At 46.9% G+C, this 22,038-nt stretch overlaps 1 protein-coding gene and 1 non-coding gene across 15 annotated transcripts in view; both read left to right on the top strand.

Moving 5' to 3' along the window:
• The window catches only part of AGAP1 (ArfGAP with GTPase domain, ankyrin repeat and PH domain 1), a 559,975-nt gene that overhangs the window by 499,425 nt on the left and 38,512 nt on the right, over positions 1-22,038 (top strand). The gene's annotated exons all lie outside the window — the stretch shown is intronic.
• LOC123278570 (small nucleolar RNA SNORA25) lies at positions 19,818-19,944 on the top strand. Its single transcript, XR_006516011.1, has one exon. It is a non-coding gene; the product is annotated as a small nucleolar RNA SNORA25 (small nucleolar RNA).

The following is a 22,038-nucleotide window of genomic DNA, read 5'->3' as shown; positions in this document are numbered from 1 at the left end:
TTTGTCGTAGTTTTATGCTTTCCTTGAAGGATGTTTAGGTCTGAAAATGAAAAATGATTGGAAGTTGGATTGAGTGTAATGCATGGATGCAGAAAACACTAATGGAAATAAGTTGGAAAAAATTAACATTATGCATTTTACTGTGTATGTGTAAAAGAAGCATATAATATATAAAAATATATACTATTTTTAATATCGCGAATTAGGGAAGTTTGTTTCTCCACTTATTATGATTAGAAATCATTTAGAATAATTGGGAACAGAGATGTGGTTAATATTTGAAAAGGTAAATATTTATAGTAATTTCGTCTTCATTCGTAAGTGAAGACTGTGTATCCAGGTGTCTTCTAGTGCTATTTTGTGTATTTGAGTGTGTAAGCTCTTGAGTGTGTGATGTTCTCTTCTATCTAGTGTTATGCACATCACATCTTTATATTTTAGAGACGTTTCAGAGTCTTCCTTTCTCACAAATGGAGCGACTGCAGTGAAATCCCGCCTGTCTTTTGGCCACGTTCACTTTCCTAAAGAGCCGTGCCGTGGGGTAACTCCTCTCCGAGACTTTGATAATGGCGATGTGGTCACGTGGTGTTTCCACAGGTTCTTTTGGAATTTCTGAGTTCCGTTCACCTCCAGGAGGTGAAACCCATTGGAGAATGATGTTTCTTTGTGCCTTTCGCGGTTCTCCCAGAGAGTTTTGTTTTTCATTAAATTCAGCAAATATTCATCGAGCGCTTTCTCATAGAAAAGAAATGATAAATGGTGATCATAACTCTGCAGTGATTGGTGACTGTTCTCAGGGCCGGCTGAGGATGCCGGGACTCGGGAGGACTCAGAAAACGGAGGCATTCTTACAGCCTGTGGGATCCAGGGAGGTTTCAATGGAGAAATGGCATCTGAGCTGGACTTTAAAATGTGGGGTGATTTCCTGGCCTAGGGGCGTCGGGGGTGCATGTGCTGGAGGATGGGAGTGGCCTGGGTGAAGACAGGAATGTGGAAGCCTCAAGGTGCCTAGGGAAGTGTGGAAAACAGTGAGTTGTCACCCATGGGGCTAGACCCTCAAGTAAAACAGGGGGAGTGGGGGGTGGGCAAGGCCAAAACAGAGAAAAGGCCTGGGAGAGCCTTCGAGCCAGGGGTGGTGGTGTAACGGCGACTCTAGGGGTGGGCGGAGGATGAGTTGTTGGGTCTGTTGAGGTGTTTGTAGGTGTCCCACCTGTTCCCAAGAGGACTAAAGGCAGCCAGCAGCACCATTGGAAGGGGAGGAAATGAGGCAAGGAGGCCATGTGGAAGGCTGTGGTCCTGGTGGACCATATGCATAGCCTTAGATACATTGTCAAAAATCAAAAACAAGTCAGCACAGTAGTATAGTAATAATTCAAACATTCACCACCTTCACTGCCTCCTGCCGGGTCCTCAGATGGGAATGAAAAACTCAGAGTGTGGGCTAGAATTTCCAACTGTAAGTCAGTCCTGCTATGTGAGAATAGATATCTAGTCTTGATCCTGCTTCTCCACGACAGGGAAAGACACCCCCTCCCTCCCACCCGCCTTGGTCTCTCTGCAGAACCTCGGAGTGTTAGGATGAACAGCTGGAGGGGTCTTTTAATGTGGCCCTAAGGAAACGCTGAAAAGAAATATTTTAGTAAAATTTTATCTCTATCCAAGGAAAAGCCAAGTGCAGTATATCCGGTCTAATCGTTTAAAAAAGGGCCCAGCTGTTTTCCTGAGAAGCTCCAGTCCATTCCATCTTGTTCAGAAGATTCATTCTGACAGTGGAATATAATTAGAAATGTGCCATTCCGCCCCCCAGAAACACACGCACACCGATTCAGGACCCTGTAAAACGCAACAAATCCTTCTCCAAAGAAACAGCTCAGACCCCCAAAACCACCCCGCATTGCTGTCACCCAGACCTGCAAGCCGGTAAGTTAGGAGAACAGGAGCCTTGGACCAGCTGGCTGGCCTCCTGCATGTTGTCCCTGCACCCCTGATTAGGGCGGCTTCGGACGGCTCATAATTGGTTCCGGTCATTCTCAGCCTCCCCGAGAACGGCCGTGCAAACTTGAACAGCATCGTGATCAATCGAAGCTGACGGCGGCCAAGCGGTATTGACTTCCCATTCCTAAGCCGGGGAATCATTAGTCAAGAAAAGCATCTTTTAATTACTCCCAGGAAGAAAAAAAAAAAATCTTTTTGGATGGATTCTGCAGCAACGGCCGTTTTTTTCCAGTGCATTCGATATTAAATTTATTGTCGCAGGAGGGGAGACGATGCCCTTCATCCCCACTATGTAATGGAGGTTTAATTTGGAGAGAGGAGTGCGGTGGAGGAGATCGATGTGGTAACAATTAACTACATCTGGGGTGGAATCAGAATTCCCCTCTCTAATTGCTATTGATACCATTTAAGCACACACTTAAAATATTGATTTTGAGTGGGGATGCTGAAGAAGGGTAGAGGCAGCAACAGTGGGTAGAATTAGCTAGATTTTTAGGGGCTTAGGGAGGGGCAACTTGCCGTCTGTAGGACGCGGACTTCATGACATGTGGCCTTGGGTTTGTGCATCGCACCTTATGGGACGTTGTTGTGTAGGGTTGGACGTGGGGCCTGGAGCACCCAGGAAGGGCTCCAGTTCCCATGTTGGGACACACGTTGTAACCATAGGAATAAGTCACTGAGCTCCTCGGTGACCCTTTCAAATGAAAGAGTCATAAGCTCAGAGGTAGAGATATTAAAACAGTCAAGTGCGTATTTGAGTGAATGTATGAATGAGTGACTGAGAGAGAGAACTTATCAGCTCGGAATACACAAAACAGGTGCTCTTGCTACCTCCGTGCCTCGGAATTCTTTGAGTGTTCGTGAATGAAATTTCCAGCACACAGTGAAGCCATCTCAACAAACCACCCCGTACGTCCTCTCACCCTCGGCTGCGGGGGGCTGTTTTAGGGGGTCCTCCGCACCATTGTGGCAGGTTGTTCTTCTTTATTCCTATCCCCAGATCACTTAGAAGCTTTTCAGATTGACTGCAGTGACAAGAACTTCCTCCCAGGACCGCGCAGAGCTCTCTGGTGCCGCGTGCCTCTTGGCAGATGCCAACTCTGCTCAGCTCTGCCGCTTTTCTCCCTTCATCTCCCATCTTTGTGTCTCGGTGTCGAGGCTTTCGGCCTGTGAGGGTCTGTGGGGACCAGCTGCTGTTTGCCTTTCAGTGCAGGTAGCCCATTTACTTGGTGGTCCAGAAGCCAGCTGATTGGGTCTAGGAAATCCGAAGAGCCTGGGAGCAGAGAACCGTGCTCTCGATTCCATGCAAGAGCTGTTGGGAGAATCTCTGCGCCCAACTGAAATGTCCACCGCCTCTTTGATGCCACTCGGAAGGGGACCGGGTTGGCTGATTTAGTAGATGTGTTTTTCTCTCTTTGAGCATCCTTTTTCTTTTTGTCATTATTTGTAAGTTCGCCTGCACACCTAAACTCCCTCTTGTCTTTAACCTATAAAAAGATGTCACTTCGGGAGGAAGATTTAGGGCCGGACGTCAGAAATCTGCGTGGGAGAGGCCGGCCGCACACTTCCAGACGGAGCGAGTCTGCCCAGTGACACAAGTTCCGGCTCTTTTTTTTATTCTGGAATGCCACTTTCATCTCATTTATGCACATGGAGATATTGATAAAGGGGAGCTGTATCCAAACTGAAAATAATTGGATCCCCACCGCTGACTCTGAGATATTAAAAGCAGAACCACTTGGCCGCCTCTTTGTCTCGTTTGGTTTGATCAGCAGATCACAATATAGTAATCTCAGGCTCAAATTTCTGGCATAAAGATGCACTATTCCAAATGTGGCCTCAGGGAGCACGAGTACCCGCACAGCCCCGGGACTGTCTCCTCTGATTATTTTTCAACAGTTCTTGGCCCGCCGAGGTCACTGTTTTGTCTCTTTCGAGTGTTCCTCTATGCTTGACACCTTTTCCTATTTTCTTTATTTAAAAAAAAAAAAAAAATGGGCTGGGGGAGTAATGGAAAAAAAAAAAAAAAAGGACGTTGCCGTGATGACCAGGACCCATCTGCAGTTGGGTGGCATCTGCTCCCCACATGTCACTTCCCTCATTAACAAGCAATTGAATTAATTAAATGCTACTCAGAACACGCATAACAAGCTACCGGCAGTGTCCAAATTAGCACTGATAATCAAGGATGATTTCCTTTATTATCCTGCTAAGTGGTGTGCAGACTCGGAGCTCCCTGTCTGCCCTCATCTATTTACATACCCCCAGCTTCTGCCTTTGGAAGCGGAGGTTATCTTACCTAGTTAATTTGCCACGATCACGGAGCACGGCGGATGGATGCCCCACCGCCATGGCGCGGCCCCCCTCCCCGCCTGCCCTCCCCCCCCAGCCCCAGCCTTTGTATCTCAAGCTCACTGATAAATTAAAGGCCACCCCTGTGGTCTCTCAAGTGAGTAATAGAGGCAGAAATTTCATTTTGCAACTGGCTGATTTAATGATCCAAAGGGTAATTAATGGCCTGATTATCTTAATGTTAAATATGTCCGGCAGCAATTACTGTGACCTCCCGCTTGTCAAGGTCCGGGCTGTGCTCTTCTTTCAATTAAGTTCTCTGGGGCTTAATGGTATGAATAAACTCCTCTGATTCTATCATCCCGGACGGACGCGGAGGTTTCAGCGAGCTGGGAGCTCGTTTGGAGTTTTAATCAGCCTGTCTTCCACTCTGGCCATCCGAGTTAACAATTAGAACAAGGACAGCTTAACTTTCTTCTTCCCCGCGCACACGGACCCCCGCCACACACTCTTCTCTGTTGTTTTCTTTCCTTTATTTTCTCTTTATTTATTTCCAGCGCTCCGAGGGAGAATTCTGTTTGTGGAGGGAGCCGCTGTTCTGCGTAGGCTCGTCTCTTCCAATATAAATTATCATGTGAGCGCTGTGGTTTTTCTGTTTGACAGGCTTAATTAATTGGCAGGAGCCCCCGAAAATGACAGTGCCACTAATTGCAACTCAGAGTGAATTTCTGTCATCGTGGTGCGCCTGTCAGCGGGCATGCCCCGGCCCCAGCCGCCAGAGCGGGCCCGCCCTCCCGGCCTCCCGTCCAGGCGGGGACAGTGTCCTGAGCAAGTGGGGAGCAGCACACTCCTAGGAGCCGTGGGTTCACAGGCCTGCCGCCTGCATGCAGGAGTGACATTTAGTGCCAGTAAAGTTTATACGTCCGTGGCTCTGCAGACCCAACAGCTGCTTGGGGCGCTCAGATTTTTCTTAAGATATTTTTGCAACTCCACGTTGCAGGCCGGCTCGGAATCAGGCTGCAAGAGCCATAACTCACTTCGCGACCCTCGGTGACTGGATGGTTCCTCATTAGCACGTTGCTAAATAGGCTTGAGTTTATCAGAGCTCGGCGCCCAGATCAGAAGTATTCCCCTATAAATATTAAGCCAATTAGGAAAATGTACAAATGAGAAGCAGGTTAACACTGCTTCAAAAATAATACCTATAGATTACAGTTGACAACAGATGCAGCGATTCGACTAGAAAACCTCGGCCAGGGAGCTTGGCGGGAATTCACGCTCAGCAGCAGTAGTCTCTGAATAAGCTCTCAGCATAGACTAGCTCTAATTATAAAAAGGGCAATTTTAAGAAGATTCTCTTAAGGTTAAGTAAAATGGGATCCACTTTTACAGGATAACTGTACCTTCCGTTCGCCTTTGAACCACACGGACAGAATGGTGCTCCTGGTTCATTGTGGCATCCCGCTGCACATGATCCCCAGTTCTTTATTTGATCCTGCAGGAAACCAGATGTGTCCCGGGAGCCAGCTTTGCAACCAGGGAGCTGTCTTGGGTTGAAAATCCCTATCATTTACTCTCTGAAATGTGGCCATGGAGATGATTAAGGAGTTTTTTTATTTTTAAGAATTTTTATTATCCGCGGTAGATGAAAACACAAGTCGTCAGCATCAGCTGTCTTCTGGGTGCCCTGACGAGGTTTGAGCCTCCGTCCGTTTGTGAGTGAATATAAAGGGATGTAACGTGAAGATTAACCTTTTTTGGATGTGAATTATCTATCATGGAAGACATTCCAAACATGAGCTTATAAATGATCTCCAGAACAACTGCCTCTGTCTGCATTCATCCAACAGGAGAGCATTTTCCAGAGGGCCGTTTCTTGCAGTGGTATTTTCATTATTTTGCACCAGAAACTTTCTCTCTTCCGAAGAATGTTCTGCTTCACAACATTCTGTGTGCTTTTCCTGAGCACGGAGCCACCCTGAAACATGGGATTTTCCAAGTGAGAAGATTATGAATTGAGGTCCTTGAGTCATTTGTCCAGGGTCACATAGGGCTATGGGGCAGGTCACTTGAACCCAGGATCTGACCCCTGAAACCCATCTCTGGTCCTTCTGCTCCTGTCCTTTTTCCGCTCAGCATCATGGGGCCAAATCTGATGGTCAGTCCCAGCGTCTAGAGATACCAGCTCCCCTCCCCTCACCTCCCCTGGCCTCAGCCCATACTCCTATGAGCCATGTGTATCTGTGTGTATATATATTGGTAGTGTGATATTATTATGTAAAATAACACGACTACAATATCTTTCCACTTATGAAATCTAGTCGACTCTCTCATGGTAACTTAAATAAGGATAAAGCGTCATTCATTTTAGTTTAATTCATGTGGTAAGCCTGATCTTGTGAGGCACACGGTCATGATTCTAAAGTCTTCATTCTCTGGAGTCACAGTGAATCATAAAAGTTTCTGTGGAAAACAGTGCTGAGACCTCTAAATATACAGGTCAGCCAATATAGATGTGGGGTTTTAGCCCCAACTTTTCGTGGAGCCACATCCTTCTCCTACCTGAACTTCCGTCTGTTCATGCCCCTGACCCAACACTGCCTGTTGAAAACATTGAGCTTATATCAAAAACCCTCACGGTCATATTTATTTATTTTTTTGGTGAGGAAGATTGGCCCTGAGCTAACATATGTTGCCAATCTTCTTTTTTTTTTTCTCTTTTTTTCTCCCCAAAGCCCCAATACGTAGTTGTATATCCTAGTTATAGGTCATTCTAGTTCTATATGGGACGCCACCTCAGCATGGCTTGATGCGCAGTGTATAGGTCCATGCCCAGAATCCGAACCAGCAAATCCCAGGCCACCAAAGCAGAGCATGCGAACTTAACTACTTGGCCGTGGGGCCAGCCCCCTCACAATCATATTAATTATCTTCATGATGAAATGTGGAGCCAGACCAGAGAATTTATAGTTCTGGCTCCATGGTCGGGATCTTCTATGATTCTGATTTTTTAAAAAAACAGGGCATTTTCTCATTCGTAAGATGAAACTGGTCATTATTTTCACCCACTTACTCATGTAGGTTTAATGCTAAAAGAAAATAAACAAATGTCCACACCTCTGCCTGGAGCCCCCCTCCCTGTTTTGCCCAAGTCCCTGGACTCATTCCTCATTTCTTGAGACCCAGGTATCTGTCTTCTTTCTTTACCAGACTTCTGTCTGGTCTTGCACATCCATTATACCATGTTGGCAGGTGCTACAACACACAGAGAACATCTCTGTGTCTGGCCCCAGTACAAGAGGATTATATGCTGTGATCAAATGTCATTTTTACCAGGAATGCAAGGTTGGTTCAAACATAAAACTGAATCAAGGTAAAACACTACATTGATAGAATAAAGGACTAAAACTGCATGAGCATTTCAAGAGATGCAGAAAATACATCTGACAAAATGCAACACCCTTTCATGAAACAAATACTCAGCAAACTAGGAATAAAAGGAAACTTCCTCAACCTGGTAAAGGGCATCTGTGAAAAACCCACAGCTAACATCCTATTTAATGGTGAAAGACTAAAAGCTTTCTCCCTAAGATCAGGAACAAGGATATCCACTGTCACCTCTTCTATTCAGCATTGTACTAAATATTCAAGCCAGGGAATTAGTCACGAAAAAAGAAATCAAGGTTACCTGATTTGAAAAGAAGAAGTGAAATTACCTCTGCAGATGACATGATCTTATATATAGAAAATCTGAAGGAATCCACAGTAAAATGTTAGAGCTAATAAATGAGTTCAGCAGGACTTAAGAATACAAGATCAATATATAAAACTTAATTGTCTTCCTGTACACCAGCAATGAACAATCCGAATAAAATTGAGGATACAATTCCATTTACAATAGCATCAAAAAGAATAATATGCTTAGGAATAAATTTAACCTGTATACTGAAAACTGCAAAGCATCGCTGAAAGAAATTAAAGAAGACCTAAATAATTGGCAAGACATCCATGTTCATGGATTGGAAGACAATATTGTTAAGATGGCGGTACTCCGAATTGATGTAGAGGTTCAACACAATCCCTTTCAAAATCTTGGCTGCTTTTTTGTGGCAGAAATGGACAAGCTGTTCCTACAACATATATGGAAATACAGGAGACCCCCAGATACACAACATGATCTCAAAAAAGACTAACAAACTTGGAAGACTCAGACATATCAAAACTTACTACAAAACTATCATAATCTAAGACTGTGATATTGGTATAAGAATCGATGTATAGAGCAACAGAGTAGAACTGAGAGTTCTGAAATAAACCCGTACATCTGTGATCAACGGATTTTCAACAAAGATGCCAAGATAATTCAATGGGGAAAAAATCGTCTTTTCAACAAGTGGTACCGGGACAACTGGATATCCTCATACAAAAGAGTGAAGTTAGACCCCTATCTCATGCCATATACAAAAACTAACTCCAAATGAATCAAAGGTCTAAGTGTAAAAAGTAAACCGTAAAACTTTTAAAAGAAAATAGAGGGGTAAATCTTTGTGAACTTGGGCTAGCCCATGGCTTCCTAGATATTGTACCTAGAGCATAAACAACGGAAGAAAAAAACAGATAAACTGGCCTGCATCAAAATTAAAAATTTTAGTGCTTCAAAGGACCATATCAAGAAAGTAAAAAGACCACACACGGAATGGGTGAAAATACTTAAAAACCGTATGTCAAATAAGGGTCTAGTATCCACACTGTATAAAGAATATTTACAACTCAACAATAGAAGAGAAATAATCCAGTTTTAGTGTACAAAGAATCTATTTAAATTTAAAATGTTCAAATGAACAGATATTTTTCCAAACAAGATATACAAATAACCAATAAGCACGTGAAAAGATGCCAAACATCATTACTTATTAGGGAAATGGAAATCAAACCCACATTGAGATAATACTTCACACCCAGTAGGATGGTTAGAATCAAAAAGATGGACAATGGCAGGTGTTGGATGTGGAGAAATTGGAACCCTCATACACTGCAGGTGGGATTGCTAAATGACACAGCCACTTTGGAAAACAGTCTGGCAGTTCCTCAAAAATTTAAACATAGAGTCACCATACAATCCAGCAATTCGTCTCCTAGGTATAAAGCCGAGAGTAAGGAAAACACACGGCTGTACAAAAATTTGTACATGCACGTTCATAGCTGAGTTACTCATAATTGCCAACAAGTGAAAACAAACAAACATCCATCAACTGACGAAAGGATAATAAAAATGTGTTCTATCCATACGATGGAATGTTATTCAGACATAGAAAGGAATAAAGTACATGCATGTTGCAACATGGATGAACCTTGAAAACATTCTAAGTGAAAAGAGCCAGACACAAAGGCCACATATTGTATGACTCCATTTACATGGTACGATCGTAGTACTTTGGGGAAAATGAAAATGATTTGGATGTCCATGGTGACGTTGGCTGTACAACCTTGTAAGTATACTAAAACCCACTGACTCGTACACACTTAAAGGGTGAATTTTATGATATATGAATTATGTCAATTAAAAACAAAAGACGAGGAAGAATTTCCAAGGGAAAACAGATGAGGTGGGACATTCCACGAAGAAAGAACATTCTAGGCAAAGACGCAGAAGCATGAGATGGCGGCTGAAGCCCGTGTGGTGGGGAAAGGTCAGCTCAGCCCCCACGTCTCCCCTCATTTGGCTCCGGGAGCCGGTGGAGGAGTTTATCCAGCATCATGCTCTGAGCAGGATTTGCACTTTAGCCAAAAAATCCCTGCCTTGGGAGGACAGACCAGAGGAGGGTGAGACCAGGTGGAAGGTGGTGCCTCACGTCCAGGTGAATGAGTGGGTCTGAATCATTGATCATCACAACCAGATACTGAGGGCCTTCGGGGAGCCTGTGAGAGGCCAGGCATGTCACAGCCATCGCCTCATGGAATCTGCAGGACAAACCGACGTCATTCTCCCCTTTGATAGATGAGGAAACTGGCCTGAGCCACTCAGCCTGTGAATGCAGGAGCCACAACCCAAAGCAGGTCCTGCTGGCGGCAGAGCCAGACCAAGGGGATCCAGGGGCACAACGTCGTCAGGTCTCTTACCCAAACTGAACACAGAGCCTGGGAAACACAAGCATTCCAGGTGATGTTTCGTTTTCTTTCTTGGGCCGTTGGGCAGATGGCAAGGCCTTTAAATGACAAGCAGAACAAACAAAGGTAATTTCAATCGTAAAATCCTGACAGTTTGATTTCATGTGAGTGAAAGTAGAAATGACACACGTTTGTGCCCAGCAATTTTGACAAGGTGGTTAAGCAACACGGTCCAGGCCCACCCCTGCCTGTCCAGTCCTGCCTTTGGAGTGGGGTCTTTGGGCTTCTGGGCCATTCCATCCAAAACCAGAGGGACAAAGCAAGTCTCCCCCCACTGCAGAGTCCTGATTTCTCTGAGAGATTTCTTGAGGCCCCAGAGGGTGGGAACAGCAGTGGCAACACCATGAAAGCTTCAAATAGTTAAATGTCATTTGTAACAGATAGAAAATTTCATCAACCTGTGGTCCGGAAGACGTACATTACTGGCGTATACATCACTAAGTCTTAGGGACTCACTCTTATAAAGAGCACCTCTGATATGCATGATCTAATACAGATGACCCTGGAGGACAGATACATAATCGTGTGACTTTCTCAAGGACCTCCAAGGGCTGCCACATATGTTCTCACACTGATCCTCATGATCTTAATGCAATTAGGAGATGTCTGTTGAAACTCAGAGAAGAGGACACCCAGACAGAAATGACTTGCCTGTGACTTGGAACGGACCTAAGTTAGCTCATGGGCTTGTCGTCCAGAGGCTTCTAAGAGGAGTCAACTGCGTGGCTGTGAGCATGGGATTCCGTCTACAAATGACCACAGTCCTTGTGCCCACCTTCTTCTCCAGTGGTTTTCAGACAGGAAGCATTTGGAAATGACCATGGGGGAAGGGGGTGTGGCTGGCCTTTAGTCCCAGGGGCCTGGATGCTAAAGCCCCAGACAGTCCTACCAAAGAAAGAATTGCTTTGGCCAAAATGCCAGCAGTACCCCTGCTGAGGAGCATGGAAGAGCCGACCAAAAACTAAACACATGCCACCGCCGAGGGAGCCAGGATCAGCTGTCTCCTGCAAACTGTTGACATCCTTTAAAAGACTCTTGCAGAGTGCACTCATCTTAAGAAGCAATTTTGAAATATATGGTAAAGTTGAAAATGATAAAAAAAAAAAAAAAAAAAAAGACTCGTGCAGAGTCCTCTTAAAATACAGTAACTTTCCCAGGAGATTTTTTCTGGGGGTGTGGAAGATGCACTGAAAAAGATGAATACATTTTTGTTCTAGAATGCCAAACTGTGCCTCTCTAAATGCGGTAAAGGAAATGAGAAGGGTCATATATTCCGTAAAGTTGCAGAGGAACCATAGGGCATGCTCAATAAACATTGGAGAGATTAATTTTTTACCCCCAAGACTAAAGTTGGGACTATGACACATGCGTGATGAAAATGGAGCGGAACTAATAAGCAGCCGGCCCAAGGCTCCATGGAGTATCAACCCAATGGAGGACTCCGTACACAAAATAGAGGGCATGTCAGTACTTAGAAAGTGTGACATGACACTACATGAAAAAGACGCAGGGTAGTATGCACCTGCTACTTACGGCGGTGTAGAACCCAGACTCATTCACAGGGGCCGACGACGGTTTATAGAACCGTAAGGCAGAGGGTACCGAAGACTCGTGGACGAAGCAGTGTTCCCGGGACTGAGGGAGATAAAAGTAGCATTCAGATTTCATCCAGGAAGTGCCGATCTAGTGGGAATGGCGAATCCCACGTGGCCAAAATAACACAAGACTGAAGAAGATGGCACGACAGCAGAAATACAGATGAACGCTGAAATTGCTCAAATCCTTAATAAAAAGTAGACTTTGCATCAGGAAAAAAAAAGTGGGATATAATGTCATTTTCTGCCTCAAGTAACCTTACGATGGTTAAAAAACATTGTGATGTTAAAATTTTCATTCCTTCCATTACAACCGTGTCTACAGACAGTTTTGTTTTTCAATGATAATGTCTCTCCTCGACAAGGCGTGTGTGAGAGTTTTTAATCTCCTGGAATCAACCTGTTTTTCAAAGACCAACAAAACCCAATGGCTGTGCCAGGTAGTAAGGTGTCAACTGGAGGTGACTTCAGCAACAGTCTGGATAGAGGCTCGGCACCCCCGCATCACACGAGGATGTTTACTCAGTTGGTACAAAGCAGAGCACCCTTTCCGGGTGAACTAAGTGCCAAGGGGAAGTGTCTCTGTGAATGGGAAGGTACTGGTAAGGGATTAAAATGGGATCCTGGTTATGTCTGGAAACGATTTCCAAGACCACAAAGCACCAAGAGTAAGAAGCAGTGGGGAGAAACACATGCAGGGCAGGAAGAGCGGGAATGTTCTGGAAAGTCATGTAGTTTCCTACAGGTGGAAGAAGATTTAAAATGCCCCCTGACGGGCCCACGTGTCCAGTGATCCGTGAAGGCCGCTGCGTCTTACAGGGTCATGGGGCTTATGTACAAGAGGCCTTTTCAGCTAAAGATCCTGTGGCCCAAGCAAGGTGACTTGCAGGGTGGGCCTCCCCCTGCCCCCACGTTGGCCTTGGCACCTCGCCCCTCACATCCATGCCGCTAAAGTTATCAAGGTCAGAAACGAACTGAGCAGACCCCAAAGGCCTGGGGCCTCAGGAGCTCTTACCTAAATGGTTTTTTAAAAGGTTGGTGTTCCTCTTGCTACCCACAAAGTGCCACCTCCAGGAACAACGTGACCTGTCGATGCCACAAAGAGGTCATTCACCAGGTCCTCAGCAGCCTGCCCCCTTCCCATGGCACCTGGGGCGGGCAGGCCCTCGCCACCGTGGTCCTCCACATGAGTCATAGCAGCCCCTGGCATTCCCTGAGGGCCACTAAGTTCACCCACCGTGCCCAGCACTTCACGCAGGTCATGTCATTTAAGTCTCCCAAGAACCCTTTTGGGAAGGTGCACTTTTTGTCCCCATGTTATAACTGAGGACAAGGCAGTCGCACAGTGGGTATGGGGTGACATGGAATCTGTCCCTGGGAACCCATTTTCCAAAGCCTGCAACACTCTGAGCCTCCATGCTTTGCTGCTGGGCTGTTGTGGGGTCAGACCACCATGTGTGACACCAGACAACAGACACTGCAGAGGCCATCGGGGTCAGCAGGACCTAGGATGTCCAGGCGGCAGTGTGTCCATGCCTGTCCCTCCTGCGTCCCGCCCGTATAAAATGGGCAGTTGGGGCAGGTGGTGGGGGCTCACCCTCTCCACGCCCATTCCCTGCCACATGGCATAGTGCCTTCTTTCCGACGCTTGGGGGCCATAACGCCGTCTGAGCACTATGGGGAGCAGATGGGAAAAACACGTTAGCCCACGTTTCTCTTTTACTTTTCAGACTAGCAACCACTGAGAGACGACTGGTCAGTCCCATAAGTCTCTGTCTGGTGCATTAAATTCTTGCTTCCCCACGTGCATGCTGGTCGTACCCACCTTCCTCCTCAAGGTGAAAAGTCAGAGGTCGGCTCTATAGAGGTTATAGCTGCCTGTTGCTTGGGCATCGTGTCTGCTTTTGGGGGAGGGGTCCTTTGAGCACTCTTTATGTGGAAAGAGCAGAAAAGGGGGCATTTTGTGGCGCTTCTTGGAAATGCTGATTTTGCTCGGACCTGCAACCCAAGCATGGGTGATTTTCTTCCTGGCGGTAGCTTCCTTATTTGAAAAGGTCTCCTAGGGAGCAGGTGAAGCTGAGAGAAGCCTGGTTGACAAAGGCCAGGAGAGGAGCAGAGAGAAAGCCTGGAGGCCATGTTGTGATGCCGGGGGAGGCTTCTGGAAGGTGCTAGGTAAACTCCCAGGCCCCAAACAGTATAGTTGCTGTCATGTAAGGAACACCGATTCCTAACAAGGTTAGTCTGTTCAAGTATCTCGAGATCAGGAAAAGTGCTGTCTGGTTTCTATTTTAAAGATAAAACCAAGATAACAAGCATCATGGATTTTTCTCCTCCGTCTGTCCTGGAACCTTAAATGGCAGCTCGTGAGAGGACAGAGGCAGTAGCTTTGGGAAAAGCCCCATCTGGGTTCTGGTCCTCCCTTTGCCCCCTACCAGCAGGTGAGCTGACCATGCCTCAGTCCTGTCGTCTGTGAACTGGGAACCGTAGCACCTGCTTCCTGAGCTGCTTGTGGTGCTCGAGTGAGAAGATACAGGCAAAGCACATGGGGGCGCTGACTCATCTTTCATGCTGATGTAGGGATGTGTGTCAGGTGATCTGTGGAATTAGAGTGGCGGTTCTCAATGGGGACCGGGGGTGGTATTTGACAGTGTCTGGAGATGTTTTCAGTTGTCACAACTGGAGAAGGGGAGATGTGGCATCTCACGGGGAGAGGCTGGGGATGCTGCTGAGCATCCTATGGCTCGCAGGACAGGCCCCACCACAAAGGATTATCTGGCTGCAAGGTCAGTCGTGCCGAGGCCAAGGAGGGAGAAGGGGCAGCATGGAGAGCTCTCTCCAAAAGCTGTCTTGGAAGAAGCCTAAGGTTAGGCTGATCCCCAGAGCCTCAGCAGCCATGGGAGAGTCGCTACCTTACACGTTTTTGCAGAGCTGAGGCCGTCTTCCCGTGATGGGTCTCCCGCCAGGGGACGCGTGAGCAGGATCAGGGCTGTGCCTGGGCTCAGCACAGAATTGGTGGAAGCCGAGAGGAGGCCAGAGCAGGCGCCTTCAGCCATCTTTCCAGCCTGGCTTCTCTCCATGCCTTGCAGGATCCTGATCACCGAGTGCCTTCAGGCCCCGTTTCCTAAAACACTGGGCAGTTTGGAGGCCTCAGCTGGGTGGGACACGGGGAAGGTTGGCCCCTGCAGTCAGGTCTGCAGTTCTGAGATGAGCATAGAGCATCTCCTCTTGACCTGCCCGCAGGGTCTGAGGGGCCCCAGAGCGTGACCAGGAGGGCAGCGGCCACTACCAGCTCTTCAGCCAAAGTCAAGGTCAAAGGGAGGTGCTGCAGCCCGGGTGTGGACAGGGCAGAGGGAAGAGGTTGTCCTCACGCCAGGTAAAGGCCACAGCTTGCTCCAGAGGCTTTTTCCGCCCTCTTTAAAAAAGCCCTCTTTAATGTAGCGCCGCCATTGTCAGATTGAACCACCTTTGCTGGGAGGTGAGGGGTCTCGAGGTCTGGAGGTTCTGCTCAGCCCCAGCTCCCCACCGTTCTGCCCTGGATGCTCCAGAGAGGCAGTGTGGAGAGCCACTTTCCCTGCACCCTCAGGCGCCAAGGGCACTGGAAAGGGCTGGCTCGGCCCCCACAGATGAGCTGACTGCAGATGCCGGGATGCTCTCCGCCTCTCCCCCAGGCACCCGGGCAGCGGCCTGCATGTGTGCAACAGCCACACAGGGTAATCGGGGTTCTGCGATGTGCAGCCACAGGACAGGACGGCTGTAGTGGCCGCTGTGTTGGCATAAGGGTCCTGACCGATGGGCCTCGCCAGTAAATCCCGATTAGGCTGTTTGCTAAACCTCCTGAGCTCCCTTCAGACGGTGACCGTTCCCCTCACCTAAACCTGACCGCAGGCAGTGGCATCCAAGCAAGCCAGCCGAGGGTTGATCCCAAGGTGCCTGTCAGAATGACCAGAGAACTCCTGGGAAGCGAGGACAGTGGGCAGGGAGGTGGGAAGATCAACCAGCAGGGGTTGTCCTTCCTTGGGGGCAGCATCTCTAGTCTCCTGATTTCCTACAGACTGACCGTCAGATGGCTCGTCTCCTTGAGGTGGACAGCGTTCAGGTGAGACAGACACAAACATTCCGACTCCATCACAGGCGCCCTAAAACTTCCCTGGTTTCAGCAGGGCCTCGATGGAGGCTCTGGCCCTGATATCTGCATATGTGGTTTGGAAATCACCGAACCAGATGAGGCTAAATAACTTATCCAAGCGCGGGGAGCCAGCCCATCCATCGGCTATGTGTGAGGGGTGTCGGCGCGGCTCCTTCAGCATCGGTCACCCTATTGTCACGCCTGCTTGTTACCCTGCATTCCGCTGGCTGCGCTTTATTTCTGAAATACACTCCCCTCGTGGCTGGTTTTCATCTGGCTGTGAAGCAACCATCAAAGAAAGCTACCCTAAATGTTCTGTTCGCGGGCAGCCTGGAAACCTTTGCTGGCATGTTGCTAACACTCCATCAGGCTCTCTTGAGAAGAGGAACGGTGTCTGGCCAGCCCATGGACCGTGGGGCCATCATCTAAAGAGAGGCACGCAGGAGCCCAAGAGCGTGTAGAAAAAGGAAGGACACTTTTTAATGTGCATATTTACAGCGATATCCTGTTTTCCCAAGGTGAGGGAGTGGGTCCAGTTGTTGCTGGAACAGCTCATCTCACTAGTCCTTTTAAAATGGGGGGTCTTTTGACAGTTGCCTCATGTTGAGTTTGCGAGCCCTGTCCTACCCAGCTGGGCTGCGTGTTAAATGGAAGCTGGGGCCCACGTTCCAACACATGGCCTTCCAAAGCCCCAGTGCTGTCAATCAAGCTCCTCGTCTGCTGGGAAACTCCTTTTGCCATTGAATATGGGCCTTCAAGTCACTGTGGCTTTTCCCCACGGCTCTTCTGCTCAGATTCTGTGGGGTAGCTGTCTTGTGGTCAGTGTGCGTCCTCCAACGTCAGCATCCCTGCTCGTGGCCCCTGGCGGGGTGTGCTCCTGAGCGTGGCTTGGCCGTGCATCCTGGAAAACCCCACCTCGCTGTTGGTTTTCCTGCTCCAGGGAATACCTCGAGGTCTGAAAGTCACACTCAGGCAGGTAGCTCCCTGCCCTTCTCCCTGGAGAGGAGGGCCCACTGCCTTCGCCGTTCTCCTCCTGCGACCACCCTTCCCGAGCTCAGGAGAGACCGTCCGCTTTGCAAATCCGTTTACTAAAACATGAACTGTGAGAAAATTTGACCGACAGGCTGACGTGAGTGTGCAAAAGCCATTACCAGAAACGTGGGTACCTTGTTGTAAATGTCCAGATGCACACTGAACACTCGCTCAGAAGCCTTCCTGTTGAGATAGTTAAGATGAATCGTCAACTCTTGGCAATTACTGGATTATTTAGTGAGGTGGGGGAGGGGTGGTTTTAAAAAATTTATTTCGAGATATAATTTGCATACGGTGCATTGCACACACCTTGAGTGTGTGATCAGTTCCACCAGTTTTGACAACCCCACATACCTGTGTGATCCACACTCCTGCTGGTATGTTTCTCTCTCCCCAAGAAGTTCCCTCGTACCCCTTCCAGTTAATCTCCCTGTTAAGAAGTGGTCATGGATCTGATCTCTATCACAACAGATGAGTTTTGCCTATTCTAGAAATTTATATAAATAGCATGCTGGGGTATGTACTGCTTTTGTGACTGACTTCTATTCTTCAAAAAATATGTTGAATAGCACTGTGGCTCTACCAATGGTATCTTTGTCTGCATGCTTCATTCTTTTCAGAAGAATATCTGAAATATACTTTCTCATCAACAGTGGTTTTTTAAATTATCTTATCACTAAGACCTAAGAGCTTAGTATGTGTCAGATGCGCTCCAGGTGGGTCTGGTTCTGAAGTCGAGGTTCAAGTTCAGACTCAGGTTCAACCAACGAGGGTCGAATCTTAGTTCACCACTGCCTGGCTCTGTAGCCTGGGCTGTTTTTCTCTGTGCCTCTGTTGCCCCATCTGCGAAGTGGGGGTAACTATAGTAGCTGCCTTTACTTTAGGGTGATTTTGAGAATTAATTGAGCAATATATGTAACACAGTGCTGAGTACCTAACCTTCTAAATAAAGGTCTGCATTCTAGATAAATGTCATCTATTAATTTTTTTTAAGGAAAAATCACCAAGCTTTTAAAGGGGAAAGATTTCTAAGAGTTCAGATACTTTGGGGTTAAGTTCAACAAGCTCGTTAAAAAATTGCAGTGTACACACATCATATTTGCTACAACGTCCTACATCAAGGGATCAGCACATTTCATCAGTGTCGACAGTAATAGGGGTTGTGCCAACCCCTGTGGGACAGACAAGAAGGATGTTTCTGGAAAGACAATTCAATTATTTTCTTATGACGTAGTGCAAAATAATATACTCTGCGCTAAATTCTCTGGCTAAGACTGTGAATGGCACATATCTCAAGAAGAGAATGAAGGAAATATTTCTTCTTCGAATCTGGGGATGCAGCCTCATGTCTTAGACATCTTCCACATCCTTTACAACACACGTGTTACATACATAGGAGGTGAGGCTCAGGAATCATGAGTGATTTGCATGTGTGGTCACAAGAGCCCAAGAGCCATGACCCTCCCTGGGGTACTTTGCACCGTGTTCCACTGGACTTTCAAGGTCAGCCATCGGCCTGTGCTAGCTGGTCTGCGAAAGAGAAGGGCACGTTGTCTATGTTCCTGTAAAACAGAGTGGCTTTTACTGAAATCCCATAATTAGCTGCAAATCAATGTACAACATCTGATGGGTAAAAAAAGATAGTTATGTTTCTTAAAATAATAATGTTTAGTGTTGGCCAGGGTTTCATGGAAATGTGCCCGTGGCCCCTCCCTCCCCCGCCAACACTGCTGGTAAGAGTGAAAATTGGGAAAACCTTCCTGGAAGGAACTTGGCAATCTGTATAAACAGCCTTTAAAATGACATGCTTTCTGACCCAGCGGTTCTCCTCCTAACATTTTTCCTGAAAAATGCAGGCTGTGTCAAAAGATTTAGTTGCAAAGGTTTTTATCGCCTCGTTGTTCGTAATAGTTAAAAATTTTAAATAAAGCAAGAATCCAAAATAGGTGATTAAATAAGTTATTTACTTTAGTATATAAGTAATGTACATATTTATATCGTATAAAATGTATATGTGACTGTAGTACGTAGTATATACAATGAAATATTTTGAAACCTTTAAAAATGATGCTGCAGAAAATGTAACACAGAGAGGTACTCACAGTGTAAGTTAAAAGCATCTTATAAATTAGAATGTATCTTAAGTTGTTAATTTGACTTTCTTAGAAGATGCCTGTGAGCTTGAAGCCTTAGGAGGACCGGCGATGTGCTGTTGGCATGACCAGCATGTGAGTGAGGATGGCGGACTGGCGCCACCCCAAGGGCACACTGGCCTGGGGCCCCGACATCCGCTGGCCGTGGCCCTGTGCTAAGAGCATTGGAGCTGGAAGAGGCATTGGTACTGGGACTTGAGCCACGCAGCCTTGAAACACCCCCTCCCCAGGCCTCAGTTTCCTCTTTCGTAAGAGGACCTGGCTGTTCTCGTTTCGTTCCCGTAGTCTGGGTTAGGGGAGGGTGGTTGGTTAGGGGCCGCATCCTGAATGCCACATGCACCCACCTGTCTGATTAGTAATGGGATTGAGCTGTATTTAAATAGACTAATTTGGAAGGACTATTGGCAGGTGAGGAACATCTGTAAAATGATGAGTTCCTCAAAAGGTTAAATATTTAGGTCATTTCAAAGAGGGCTTGTAGGACTAAAACCAGGAGCTCTTAACACTGTGACCAAAGATTGGAGTTCTCCGTAGGATGCAGTTGTCACTCAATAGTGCTCTGTTTTCCTAAGGAGATAGAAGATTTAGCCACTCATATCCATGATGGTGATACGGGAAAGTAAGAAATGTCTCCCAAGTTTAAACAAAACAAAACAAACAAACAAGGTAAATATAAACATAGAATTACCATATAACCCAGCAATTCCACTCCTAGATGTATACACAGGAGAAATGGAAACACATGTCCACACAGAAACTTGCCCAGGAGTGTTCGTTCCAGCGTTATTCATAACGGTCAAAAAGTGGGAACACCAGATGTCCCTCAACTGGTGAATAGATAAACAGAGTGGCACATAATGGACTATTACTCGCCGTAAAAAAGGAACGAAGTACTGATTTGTGCTACAACATGAACGACGTTGAAAACACCATGCTAAGTGAAAGAAGCGAGCCACAAAAGACCCCATATTGCATGATTCTGTTAATATGAAACATCCAGAATAGGCAGTTCCATAGAGACAAAGTAGATTGGTGATTGCCGGGGGCGGGGGCGGAGTCAGAGGGAGGCATCAGGAGGAAGGGCCGTGACTGCTAATGGGCACGGGATTACTTTTTGGGGTGATGAACACATTCTAAAACTGATGATGGTGATGGTTGCACGACAATGAAAACACCAAAAACCGTTGAATTGTACACTTTGAATGAGCGAATTGTATGGCATGTGAATTATATCTCCATAAAGCTGTTAGATAAAGAAAAAAAATACGCCACACATTTTAAGTGGTGAGAAAAATAAGAGACAGCAGATTCTGAAGTTGTAAGTGAAGCTGGAGAAAGTCGTGTTTCCGAGGCAAATGGTAACAGTCAAGGAAGCACAAGGCACTGCCAGCACTGAGACAGAGGAGAAGGCAAAGACATCTATAGCATCATCAAGCCCTGAAGGCTGCACTGGGTCATTTCTTTGACATCAGTGGCCTTATCCCTGCAGAATCCTATCCAGAAGATCTAAGAGGCACTCAAGCTAAAAGTGTCCCAGAATTTGGTTTGCGAACTGTCTAGCATAGTCACGGCCTGAGTCAGAGCCCAAATTGTGTACAAGTGGCTTCTTGCTGAGCACCTCCCATCCTGGCTCTGCCGGAAGGATTGGTCCCCACGCTGAGGACAGACTGAGGCTGCCCACGGGAGTTTGGTGGTCCAGCCGTGGGGAGGGCAGGATGTCAGGGTCTGATGGAGTGTTTCTTCCACAGTAACTCTCCCAGAGCCACACTGGGGCCGTGCTATCTACAGACCCTTGGGTGGGTCCTTTTTGCACAGGAGATGCTGATGGAGCCCGGTGACCAGTTCAGCACACATTCTAGAATCTGCAGTGGGCCAGGGGGAGGTGTGAGCCACTGTGGGTGAAACAGAAATGCCACCTTGTCTGCAGTTAACTGACTTTTAACAGCTTAGTGAGGCCATTTGAGCTTATTAGTCTGGAAGAGATTAATTAAAGGGGAGAGTTTTAATAACAGAATAAAGAAGAGAAAAATGACAAGGAGCGGGGGCGGGGTGCTTCCTAACATTGCCTTGGAGTTTCTCCACCGCCCAACCCCTTTCAGAGTCTCCGCAAAGCTCTTGGCAGGCTCCTTGGTGGAGCAGGTTGGGGTACCACAGTCATCTACGGCTGGCACGCAAAATCAGAATTTTTCTCAGCTTTGAAAGCCAAAGCAGATTTTGGAATTGTCGACAACTGAGAGTTGCCCATAGCTGCCAGTGCTGGTGGTCATGATAATTCTCCTTCCAATGGATGTCCCCGGCCATCTCTAGGAGAGAACTCAATACATTCCCACAGGAGGAAAAAAAAAAACTCAGGTAACCTGTGGCTTTCGCATTGCTCAAAGAATGGTTTTTTCTCTCCAAGAACAGTCTTATATTTTCCCCTCCGATTTCTCACTCATCACCACTGCTGTGTGCCCAACACTGTCCAGAAGTATGATGTGAGCCACATAGCTTTAACCCTTCTCCTGGGCAAAGGGATTGGAGCTGTCCAGTGCAGTGTTATTAAGAATTCTGCCTCTGCAGAGCGTTTGCATGCTGGCTCCCCTGCTTACCAGCTGTGCGACTTTGAGCGAGTCCTTTAGCCTCTCGGGACCTCGGTGTCCTCCTCCAAACCCTGGAGAGGAGAGTGTCTGCTTCA

Source organism: Equus asinus, chromosome 19 (genome assembly GCF_041296235.1).
Source record: "Equus asinus isolate D_3611 breed Donkey chromosome 19, EquAss-T2T_v2, whole genome shotgun sequence".
In the NCBI taxonomy this organism is placed as follows: domain Eukaryota; kingdom Metazoa; phylum Chordata; class Mammalia; order Perissodactyla; family Equidae; genus Equus; species Equus asinus.
This window is presented reverse-complemented; position numbering and strand designations above follow the sequence as displayed.